Below are 12,568 nucleotides of genomic sequence, written 5' to 3'. Positions count from 1 at the left end.
CAGCCAATCTCATGCCTAATTCAAAGCCGCCTTATGAGTCCCCGGACGCATTCACACAGCGTCGGCTCAGCACATGCACACAGACATTCAATCACCGGCGGCGAGGCAGAGCGGGAGGCACATATAAATCCATCCGGGGAAGCATCTTCTGATGCCAATGAGACGACCCCGAGCCTTATGGCGTTGTCTGGTCACTGTGGAAGCGAGAATGTGATCTACGCCAGCCTAATTGCAGCAGGGGGATGTTTTATAGGACAGATAAATCATTGTTCACATTAGCAGGGGAACAACAAGTGAGAAATAAAAAGAGAATGGGTTGATGTGAGTTGAGCTGACAGGGATCACTATAGTATATCAGTGCAAAACATGGCAAACTTTAAAGCTATATGCTTGACTGGCTGCCATTAATTGGCCTCCATATAAGTCTTTGTAGACGTCTTATGTTACACTGGCTATAGTTCACACGAGGTGCACAAACGCCCTTTATTGGACTTAGCTTGCTAGCTCACATTAGTCAGCCCTGCCATCACACAATAGCCTGTGTCAAGTATACTGTATAAGCTGTTTCACAATTATATTGTATTAAAAGGAAGTGGCATCCTTTCCAAATAAGATAGAGATATCAACACGCAAACGAAAGTATCTCACAAAAGCAAGTACACCCATCACATCATTTTGTTCTACCTTCTCAAGATACGATGCTATAGAAATGAAACTTGGACATACAGTTGTCCCTCATTTATAGCGGTTAATTGGTTGCAGATCCGACAACGATAAGTGAATTTCCACCAAGTAGGATTCAGTATTAATAAATGGAATATTTTCATAGTTAGAGCATAGAAAACCTGTTTGAAATAGAAAACATATATATAGATAATCATCTTTACACTCCTATTATTTTTTGTTTACAACACATTGCTAACGCACAGGCTACGGGATCACTACAGGGACACAAGAGACAGCCATGGCTAGCATAGCATGCTAGTGAGCTAACTGGTTAGCCTCAAATTTATCTATTCTAAGCTTAAGAAAAGGTTTCAAACGGAGTGGGGAAGCAGGACAAAATAAGAATCCAAAAACTTTAAAACGGGAGAACTTTTTTCACTCTATCATGTCGGACATGCTATGGCTCACTTCATTCAGTGTTAATGTAATCTAATGTCATGTCTCATCAATGTTTGCTATCATTACTGATGCCTCAGGGCCAGAATACTACATAATACTTCCATCCATCCATTTTCTAGCCGCTTATCGTCATTAGGGTCGCGGGAGTGTGCCAGAGTCTATCCCAGTCCACCCTGGACTGTTCGCCAGCCAAAGGCAGAGCATATATCGACAAACAACCATTCATGCTCACATTCATGCCTCTGGACAATTTAGAGTTGAATTAACCTAACATGCATATTTGTGGAATGTGGGAGGAGACCGGAGTACCCGGAGAAAACCCACGCATGCTCGGGGAGAACATACCAACTCCATACAGAGACGCCCAAGCGGAGATTCGAACCCACGTCTTCTCGATCTCCTGACTGTGTGCGCCAACGAATCAGTTTTCATACGATTCAGTTTTAGACGGACCTTTTGGCACGGACTAATAGCAAAAACCGAGGTTCCACCGTAACTCAAACAACAGACAGTAATGGCTGTCTGTTGAGTCATTCTCAGTGGACAGTAAATGTATACTGCTATAATATATCTAAGTTTCATGTATATACAGTAGTATTGTCAGTTGAGAAGATATACGTGAATAAAAATTGTTACTGAATATGGACAAAACATTCCGCGCTCCACTTTAGCTAGAAAAACATGACTGTAAACTCCCGCAACATATTCCGCTCAGTCATCCAATTGTTTATACAGTGGAACCTCGGTTTTTGAACGCCCCAGTTTTCCACAAAAAGTTTTGCCAACATTTTGCATAATGCACCGGAGATGTCCTGGCTGGTCCACCACAAAAGAGGTGATGCAGAGTTGCCATGGCAATGACAGAGACTATAGTCTTCTTCACTGAAAGCCAGTTTAACACCGACACGATTTTAAAGCAGTTACGTTAAAGTGACGTTGTTACGTACTGTTGCTTTAATCTGTCAAACAGACAGATTAGGGTAGTGTAGCAGCCTGACTGGCTGCCAGGATGGAAGAGTGATCCCCATCCTTCTTGTCCACCACAGGCTGCTGACCCCTGGCTGACCTGCTGGGCCAGTGGCTGGGTGTTAATGTTCACCCTGACCAGGGTCGCACCCCGCATGTTTGTTTTATGGACGCAGGAGAGTCACCCACACAGGGGTGTGTGACCCCGGCCAAAGCCCATTAGAATGGACTCGGCTGACCTGCAAGGCTTTTTCTTACGTGGAAGCTGCTGTAGGAACACGGACAAGACGTATTTAGACTACAGTGTTATTACGCAAGGTAAATATAAGTGTTTTTGGAGAAGAATGCATACACTCTACTCATTCTATTATCATTCGTTCAGTCTTTTATTGTGGATTTGCTTCATTTCAATGCAATTCAAATGTGTAATGCTGCATGAAGGGAATTTGCTTTTGTACACACAGCAAACCGCCACATTTTATATGCAAACGTGCGCACGGGGCCGGTGGAGCTTGCTGAGGTGCGCACCGCTGCTGTTTTGCATTTTGCCATCACGCTGTGAGCTGGTTGATGAGGCGTTTGCTGCGAAAAGCCCACGGCGGGCTATGTTTAGAAGCAGCGATTGAAAGAAAGTTGTCGTAAAATGTTTGTTTAAAAGCTGCACGTGTGTCTGTTGGAGCGTGGCTGTGAAGCCATGTTTGCAACAAGTGGTACGGTCCAGTTCAGCTTGTCACGGTACTGTTAGGAACAGTAAATCCTCGTGTGGCTTACAGGCTGTGCTTGCCTATGCCTGCCGTATCATGACAAGGGTTTTTCCTTGTAGCCTTTGATTGTACAGGCCATGTGTAAACATCTGATAGTCAATGTTTAAAATAACAAAACTACAAGCAGTCGAGTTGACGCACATATCATGGTTTCAAGTCTTATGCAGTGATCGCGTTTTGATGTGACAAATCTTAAGTAAGTTTGATCAAGTGTCGAGTTACAGTCGTCCCTCGTTTATTGCGGCTAATTGGTTCCATACCTGACCGCGATAAGTGAATTTACACGAAGTAGGAATCCTTATTTATAAATAGAATATTGTCGTAGTGAGAACATAGAAAAACCGTTTAAGAATGTCTAAAAAATATTTTTTAACATTCATAGAACCCTCTAGACCTACAGTAAAATACCAACACATAGTCACTTTTACACTTGTATTACACAATCTTAGACATAATAGTGGCGCAGAAAACACATATGCTGTGAACAGTCACACAGGAGCTGCTGTCAGCCACAACTCACGCCAGTCACTGGCACTCTCCACTCTGCTAACCATGCAAACACCCAGCAACTCAGCTGACATCACACACACCACTTCCCAGGCCCCGCCTCTTAAAGGTGCACACAAATATTACACTACATATATCATCTTCTATTTGTATTTTGGTTCATTTAGCCATTTTTATGATAGAAAACGTACAATTTGCTTATATATATATATATATATATATATGCATGTTTTGACTAATTCGAATTCAACCAATTCAACCACAAGACAGTGATCAATTATCTATTCATTAATTTTTGAAAAACCACAACAGAGTGAGAGCGCGATGTTCGAACTGCGATGTAGCGAGGGACGTCTGTACTACACTCATCGGAGCTAAAGCTAGTGACGCTGGGAACATAGAGTGTAGGTAGGATTGCAAGGTTTATAGTGTGACTTTCAGGGTAATTATCCTGCACCTGCAGCTTGTGTGGCCTATATATATATATATATATATATATATATATATATATATATATATATATATATATATATATATATATATATATATATATATATACACATACATATACAACAAAAAAAATCCTTAAATTTGGCTCATATTCACGTGCACTTAATAGTCTGGAATTTACGATAATTAGATGTGTGAGATCACATATGTGAGATCAGCATCGGCATAATATCTCCAGAGTGGGAATTTTGGTGGATTTCTAACAAGCCATCCTGCATGGGAGATGAAAAAGCCAGGAAAGAACTTGTTTTAAAGGCCAATGAGATTAGTCACGTCAGCATGCAACTTCTGAAACCAAATGTCGACCAATGGACGAACTGTATTACCAGACAGCCGCGATTGGTGCAAGGGGTGGGACAAGATATCAATACAGGAAAGTATTGTATCATTATCTGTTGTGATAGAATAGCAATAGACTAGCGTTAATTATCAAGTGCCAGAAAAAAGTAGTTTGCCGAACAACTTCTGACACCAAAAGACCACCATTGAGGTACCAAAAAAGCAGACGTATTTAGCGATTCGGGCGGCCTTCTTCACACATTTAAACAACACTAATGTACCATGCTAAAGTGGACTTAAAAGTTCTACTTAAATCTGCGTCAGTGTGTGTGTCTGCACACACATCGCCGACAGACGCGTACGACCACATTTCCAATTCCACTCAATTTCCAGCTAGAATCTCCCGTAATCCCGCTGAAGAGCTGCGGTTCTCCCGCACTGACATCCCATAATGGCACTAACGCCGGAGTGGTGGGCACCCAGTTATGACTCCCAGGCTCCATTCGGCGCACGTATGCCTCAACTCCCCCCCCACACCTACCCAGCCAAGCTGTCTGTATGCAAACAGAGCCCCCTCTCAGAGGAGAACAGTGATCTGGCAGCCTTTCACTGAGCCCTGTGTAGACATATTTAATGCCTCAATAACCACTGCTAAGACTGAGTGATGAACGTCAGGGGCTTTCATTACCGCAAGAACTTCATACGCGTGTGTGTGTGACTATAGTGCGTACGCAAATAAGTCCTCCTTTGTCATTTGCCCATCGGGAATGTCAAGCTGCTGTTGTTTTAACACAAATGCATACGGCACCCCCTCTGCTCTAGCGGGAACATATGGTGCAATGATTGGCTCTCATGAATTAATACACATAGCCCAGCCAGAGATGATACTAATCCGCTTTTCAACATTACAGATTTATTTTGTGGTTAACATTTTCACAGCTTGTTGACAGCAGGGACGTGTGTGGATGTTTAAAAAAAAAAAAAAATGAACAGAACACAATTATCCAACATTTTAATGAGATAAAGACTGTTCAAGTCGTTGTTAAAAGCTCTTTTTAGTTACACTTCTGGTGTTATTAAATACTCCTTTCACATGATTTGATCCCCACTGTTGTTTTACTTGTTTTAGTTTTTTCATGGTAATTAAAAGGGACACACAAAAATGACACTGCTCTCCACTAACGGCAATAAAAATAATCCATTATGCGTTCATGTGTCATTACTGAGAGCTTCTACTAATACATGATTTTATCACAAAACAAGCGTTACAGTTGTGCCAGGAGCAGCTGTGGCCAGTAAGTGTAATGTATAAAGGGAGGTGAAGCAGCTTCAGAATAATTAAGAAAATGATTATTGTTATTTTCATTACTGGAGGACCCCAGCAGCTCGAGGTAAATGCATTTTCTTAAGACTTCAGAGGAGGAAAAATAAAGAAAAATGGACTTCAGGGGAGGCTTAAATGCCTGAAAATAATAAAGAGGGTAGGGTAGGTGCTGCCGTCTGAGGATTTTTAAAAAATTATTAATTAGGACCTCAGAGAAGGCTCAGCATATTGAGAAAAATGAAGAAAAATCAAATAATTCTTTTAAATGTTTTTTTTTCCCCACAGATGACTTCAGAGGACTTCAGGCTCAAGTGCTTGAGAAAAATAAAGACAGAACACTTTTTCAGGGCAGGTGTAGGTCCAGCAGATTGATCAAATATTATTATTACCAAAAACTTGTCAAATATAGTTTTTTCCACAGCAGCGTGAAATGTTTGTTTTTTTTCAATTATCGGACATCTTCAGTGAAGGCTTAGATGCTTGAGAAAAATAAAGAAAAACAAATTTTCTATTTCCAGAGGATGTCAGGCAAATAAAAATAAAGAGAAAATACTTTTTCAGGGTGGGGGAGGAGCAGCAGTTTAAGAAAAATAAAGAAAAAGGTTTGGTTTTTGCATTGTTTAGTTGTTTTAACAGTGGACTTCAGCAGATGCACAGCTGCTTGAAGACTTTTTGTTGTTGTTTTGACCCCCCAAAAAAGGTGAGGCACAGCAGGGGAGACGCTAAATCGTGAGAAATGTAAGGAAAAAAATACATTTTTCTTTGTTAGAAAAAAAAGAGACTGTGTCTTGAGAAAAGTAAAGAATTATCTTCAAGATCCATGTGGACATTTGTGTTGTCTTTGCACTTTGGCTACGAGGACAAGAGCACCCCCGAGGAAAGTATCTCCTTCCTCACCCCCCCCGAGACACTCGTTGCTCCCGCAGAAGGAGAGAAGAGTTCACGGAGGGATCAATTTGTCCGCCCAGGAAGGAAACTGTGTAATGTTAATCACAACTTTAATTTGGGCGGAATTAGCATTTTGATGAACTTGCGCGTCTGACTCGTGCACTCTAAGCAACTTCAAATGGAGCCTGCACGTAGGAAATGGCAGCGTGCTTAATTAACGCTTGCACACAGCAGATGGGCTCATTGGAGGGCCTGGCTGGCGCACACACACACACACACACACACACACACACACACACACACACACACACACACAACCACAATAGGTGGCTGAGAGTCACTGCTAATGTGAGGAAAATAACATATTAGAGGACATTTCCAAACACCACTCCCCAAATAAAATGGCTGGAGGAGAAGCCAAGTGTTGCATTGAACAGGGAATTCTCAACAACATTTGAGTCGTTTGGTGGAAATGGAGGCAGTAAAAACTCACAGAACACAGCTTCGGTCACACAGGCAGCCTGTTTACATATTCCCAACTGTTCCAATCTCAGAGCACAGAGTGGAACTCAACATGGCGCTTTGCTCTCATTCTCTTTTCACTGGAATGAATTCTCTTCACATCCTCCACTAACGTCTCGTTAGCTTATGCCCACCTCTTCATCATGAGCTTACAAGTGCAACATAGGAACACGTTGTGCAAGTGATGTGACACTGTAGGTCAACAGATGCATTCATATGCACAAGGCATCGTGTGAGCAGCAGGATCTCACAAGAATTTCAAGTTTACGCTCAAAGTCGGGCCAATGCTGGACCAAAAACGCAGAGCAGGAAGTGGTAGGCCATTATTTTCATTAAAAAGTAACTACAAGTAACTAAATACAATGGAATGCCAACAGTCCAAGGCTCTCCGCCTGTAAAATGACAACATTTGGGGGCGCTAGGTTGTCATGCATGACGTCAAAATGTCAACATCTACTGCATGTTTTGCTCTGTCTTTGTCTTTTGCGACACCTGTTCCCAAACAAGAGAAGAAGAAAGTTCCGTGAAGTTTGCGACTCTCGCGTCGGCCTATGCGTCGTCACTTGTTAGCACACTGACGGTAGAGAGCGCATCTTAATTACAACAGCGGTTAACTTCTTTTTACACTTGTATGACAATCAAGAGCCACTGATTGAGATGCGTGAGTCGCATCGGCAAAGCAAGCTTTTGCATTACATTGGCAATGTTTTCATGTTTAAATATTAACAGTGCTTGACTTACTTTTACACTTGCATGACCGTTCAGAAAATATAAATCTTACTTACGGATTTATGATGGTGACTGTCCGGTCGGAAAAATTGTTTCAAGTGTCGACCAGACCTTAGAAGGTACACTGTATTTGTGGACCAGCCAGGACACCATGGCATATTAGCGCTATGTTTATGCTAGCATTACAGTATCTGGCAGTGTAATATTCATATGCCAGCCCTGAATCATCTTATGAGGAGCATGTATGAGGATATTGATTTTATAGTATAGGAACCTCAATTTTCATCATGAATTCGTTCAAAAAGGTCCAAGGAAATCAGAAACCTACAAAACCAATTCGTCACTGCAAATATTGCAAATGCAATAAACCCGTTCCAGACACTCAAAAATATGAATAAAAAACATTTTATGGAGAATAATGGTAGTTTTACATGCAGAAAACAATGTGAAATACATATAAATGACAAATGATGGATAAATGAACGTTTAACATCACTTTTTTATGCTCGATATTGGCATAAACACGTGATATCGTAGATATCGGTATCGGGTTTTTTCCCAATAATGAAAACCGATTTATAAATGCTGTACAGATGACACATCCAGTTGTTTAAACAGTGCGAGCTCATCTCATTTGCGCTTTCCACAGGCTCTCGTGTCCTTGTCCGCTCTGACTGCGCTAAAGTCCGCCAGCCCCCCACGTTAGCATCTGGGACGCTAGCTGTTAGCCATGTTTCATGAAGCCAATAAGCTGCAATCCCTGAAGGTCCCGACGCTCTTTGTCAGCTCGGCAATCTTGTTCCGTAGTGAATTCACGTTTCCCATGATAATAGAAGTTACCGAACGCTTGGAGATTGCGGATTTCTCTTGGAGGTAAATAAAGTATTTATAAAGTATTTATATATAGTATTTATATATATATAAAGTATTTATATCCATCGGATAATATCGGACGTCCCTACTTTTAAGTTTACTGAAAACGTGTTGACTGGAGGGAGGTTCCTACCTTTATATTACAGTCCTATTGGGACAGACGCTACCTTCATACTTTGCGACAAGTTCTGTTTCTCAGAAATACCAGCGCACTTGAATGCCCATCAGCGCACGGCACGGTGTTCGAAAGGAAGGAAAGAGAATAGCGGTGTCAAAGATCTCGTGAGATCCAAAACTGACACGATTGGCACTAGGCCTGGGACGATAAAAAAAGAAATGAATTAATCACACAATAAATGAAAATGACCTTGACTTTGCTGGCCTCCATACATTGCCATGTGCATGCGTTGTGTTTTCCTCGTCTCTCGACTCCAAACTGGCAGGAAGAAGAGAGGGTCCACGCTTGGCATAAAACAACGGCATGAACGGAGAGAGCCCTTTTGTCGGTCATACAGTCTTTGTCTCGGTGGGTGGAGGCGGGGCGGGTAGCATACACACAGAGTGCAGGAACAGACTTTTTCATTGTTCTGTGTGCGTTCTAAGACCAAATACAACCACACACAGGCACACATAAAGATAAATAACCTTCATACACCATACCATCGCTTCTCCCTCGTGCTGGGCAGATATGTCAGGTGTGGACTCCTGCTGGGAAGCACGATTTGTAAAAACACAATCAAAACAGGGAGAGGGGTGGAGGGGGTGGGATTGGACAAGCAGCAAGGCAAGCTCCCCCGCGGTGGGACACTAACAGGACGTCCAGGGAGAGTGAATCTTCAGCCACGCGGCCGCCTCCTGCAGCTCATACGACCTCTTTTCAGCCTGCCGACGCAGCTTTGTTTATCAGAAAAAATACTGTTTTTAGAACAGCCAGCTCAGTGGGCTTGGAAAAGCAACCGGAACAAATCATTTGCATCGTGAGGAACCTAGTGAAGTCAACTCACTAGGGTGACCTATGACCTGTGAGTCATGTAAGAAATTAGCAGGGATATTAGCGCGGCAGCGGAGGGATTTGTGGCCATAACAGCCATGCTGACTAAAGCATATTTTACAAAATATATATTTTAACTATTTTTGGGGGGGGGACGGGGGGGGTCAACAATCAACTAGCTGTTTTCAAAAACTACTGATTGATGTTACTTGAAAAACAAATTCAAAAAATTAAATATAACATATATATATTTATTCAATAGTAATAATAATAATAATAATAATAATAATATATTATATTAGTTGCACAATCACAGATAAATAGTTAAATAAAATAAAATAAATAAATACACAATAATACATACATGATTTTTATTTTTAAGTCTGATATTCAGGATCAATTTTCTTTTTCTAAAATGGCATTATGGTTCTGGGTCACAGCGCTACCTGTTGCTTTGGCACACAATTGACAGTGTAAATGTATTCACATCAGGTGTGTCCAAAGTGTGACCTGAGGGCCATTTGCGGCCTGTGGCTGTTATTTTACTGGCTATTGGAATTTTTTTTTTTTTAAACACTTAAACAAGAAAACAAGAAAAAAGCATTAATTTTTTGAGAATAAAATTTAGATATTAGGAGAATTACAGCATAATATGAAGGGAAACAAGTGGTAAGCTTGCGAGACAAAAGTCGTAGTTTTACAAGAATAAAGTTGAACAATAGGAGGGAACACATTTTATTTTAAAAATTAAAATATTCAAGAAAAAATAAGTGAAAGAAATAAAACTACAGTGATAATATTAGGCTAGAAAAAATACAATAAAGTCAAAATATTATGGGAAAAAAATATTCTGATAAAAAAGAATGAGTTGAGCACGAGTGGACGTGTAGCCAAAGAAATAATCATTCGTCCACTCAGCATCAGCAGGGCCTTCTTCTAATTTCCAATTTATGGTTTGATTTATGTGACAGAAATGAGAAAATAATAAAGGGGGTGAATCCTTGCGAGACCAGTAGAAGTCATTTAACGAGGTGCACCCGCGCATGCGCACAAGTGTAGAATGAGGCAGAAGGAGAAATCTCCAATTATGGCACAATGCAGCATCAATTTCAGGGCTAATTATGTGCGTAATGAGCTCACCATCATGCGTCCGCGCCCCCGTCACAGACCCCCCTCCCCCCTCCACCTTCCCCTCCACCTCCACTCACCCCCTCCCCGTGCTCACACACCATCTCTCCATCTGAGCGCCAGCTATCTAATTAAAAATGTCCATGCACAGCGGCGCTCTCATCTGATTCCCGCCGTGGAAATTAATCCTCACATAAACGTGTTTGCCGGAGGCCCAGCTATAGTGCAGGGGATCCGGACCCGGCCCACACTGTCTCCATACTCTTTTGCATTTCAGACTTTGAAGGCAAAAAAAAACAACAACTCAAAATTAACTTTAAAATCAGAGGTCTAATGAGACATGTCTGCAATATGATATGATATTGTTTTATGTGGTGGCTATGCTGCTTTAAGATTGACCGTACTGTACATTGCAAACAGATTGATTGCATTACACTTGTAACCCATCAAAACGGCATAGCAAGCGTTTGTGACGTTAAAATATGAAGTTAAATCGTGTATAGATTACAAGAGTGCATTATTTGATGTGGTGTGACTTTAAGCTTTCTATTGCAAACTTCAAAGTGAATATGTAGCACTCGTTACACACAACAACCCAACTGCAGGAGACAAAACAAGGTTGTGACATTAAAATCAGAGGTTAAATTATTCATACCATTCAAGGTTAGTTTTTTTTTTTTGATGTGGTGGGTATCAGTGTGCAACTCAGTGTGTGCAACAACTAACATTTATATCGCAAACTTAAAATTGCATGCATGCGTCATGTTACACTTGTTACACACAACAACCCAACTACATAAACAAGGTTATGCCAAGAGTTCAATTATGCATATTGCAGGATTACAATGTCTTATGTGGTGGATAATAGTGAGCCACTTTTAAGATTTACATTGCAAATTTAAAATCGCACGTATTGTTACACGCAACAATCCAACTGCATAAGACAAAACACGTGGTTGGGACATATACAGTACGTGCGTGTTGAACGATGTATTCGCATGAGGTTATATTTGAAAAAGTGCGCGCACGTGTCAAGAGTTTGCTGTTACATTTGTACATTTTTGTTATTCTTCGTACTGATGATGCTAGTATATTTTATACATTTTCTCGATGCTCGTGTGACAAAATGCTGGCTTTCTTTATTATTGCACAGGTCCAGTTCCATCACTAACAACCACGATTAGTACGCATACATATGAATAATAATAAGCTCATTAAATGAGGTATGAATCATGCTCACTTATTTATGTTTCCCTCCTTTAATAACAGGACGTGCTTTTAAAGCCTTTATAGTCGCCAGTTCCCCCTGTTGCACATGTATTTATTTATTTATTCCACATAATGACAAAAATACTAAAAAAAAAAAAAAAAAAAAGTCAAGATAATCTCACTCGTGTGCTGATGTGACATGGCCACAAGTGTCGTGAACGCGCTTTGCAGCATTTAACGCTGACGCCCACGAGGAAGTATCCAATCAGAAACGGGGGTTCAGGGCTTGGGGCCAATCAGAGCGAGGAGGGGGCGTGCCCGGAGCCGCTCCTGAGAGGGACGTTGAGGAAGTGGAGGAGAGGAGGCTTGTTTGGGGCACGAATGCCACTCGTTGCGCGTCCCTATAATTTGGGGAGGTGTATGCAGCGCACGGCCCCGTGTTCGCCTTTCCAGGTGGAACTCCAGGAGGAGCTGAAAAGAGGGGGGAACTTAACTGGGACGACTCGGCCAACCTGGATCAGGACAGGTGAAATTCCCAGCAGGCTGCGCTGTAAGATCGATTCACATGACGAGGGACCGTCTTGCTCGGCAACCATGCCAAGTAGACGACCATTGCTGATGCTGTTTTTATTCCAAATTAACTTATTTATACACCTTTAAACTATATCAATTATTGCGTTTTTTTAACAAAATATATTTGTATATCAGCGAATGTGTGTGTATGTTATTTTTATTGCAATATTTGAGTAAAAT

General features: G+C 41.3%; 1 protein-coding gene across 2 annotated transcripts in view; it reads left to right on the top strand.

The window, feature by feature from the left end:
- The window catches only part of LOC129171979 (single-minded homolog 1-like), a 64,582-nt gene that overhangs the window by 42,084 nt on the left and 9,930 nt on the right, over window positions 1–12,568 (top strand). The window contains exon 1 of one of the 2 annotated variants that reach the window (XM_054761222.1): window positions 12,211–12,341. The exons of the other annotated variant lie outside the window; for it this stretch is intronic. The gene's annotated coding sequence lies outside the window, so the exon portion shown is untranslated. Of the gene's footprint in view, window positions 1–12,210; window positions 12,342–12,568 lie in introns of those variants that run through there. 2 annotated transcript variants of the gene reach the window in all.

The sequence above is a fragment of the Dunckerocampus dactyliophorus genome, chromosome 19 (assembly GCF_027744805.1).
Source record: "Dunckerocampus dactyliophorus isolate RoL2022-P2 chromosome 19, RoL_Ddac_1.1, whole genome shotgun sequence".
Lineage (NCBI taxonomy): Eukaryota > Metazoa > Chordata > Actinopteri > Syngnathiformes > Syngnathidae > Dunckerocampus > Dunckerocampus dactyliophorus.
The sequence above is the reverse complement of the archived record's forward strand: the minus strand, read 5'-3'. Positions and strand labels throughout refer to the sequence as shown.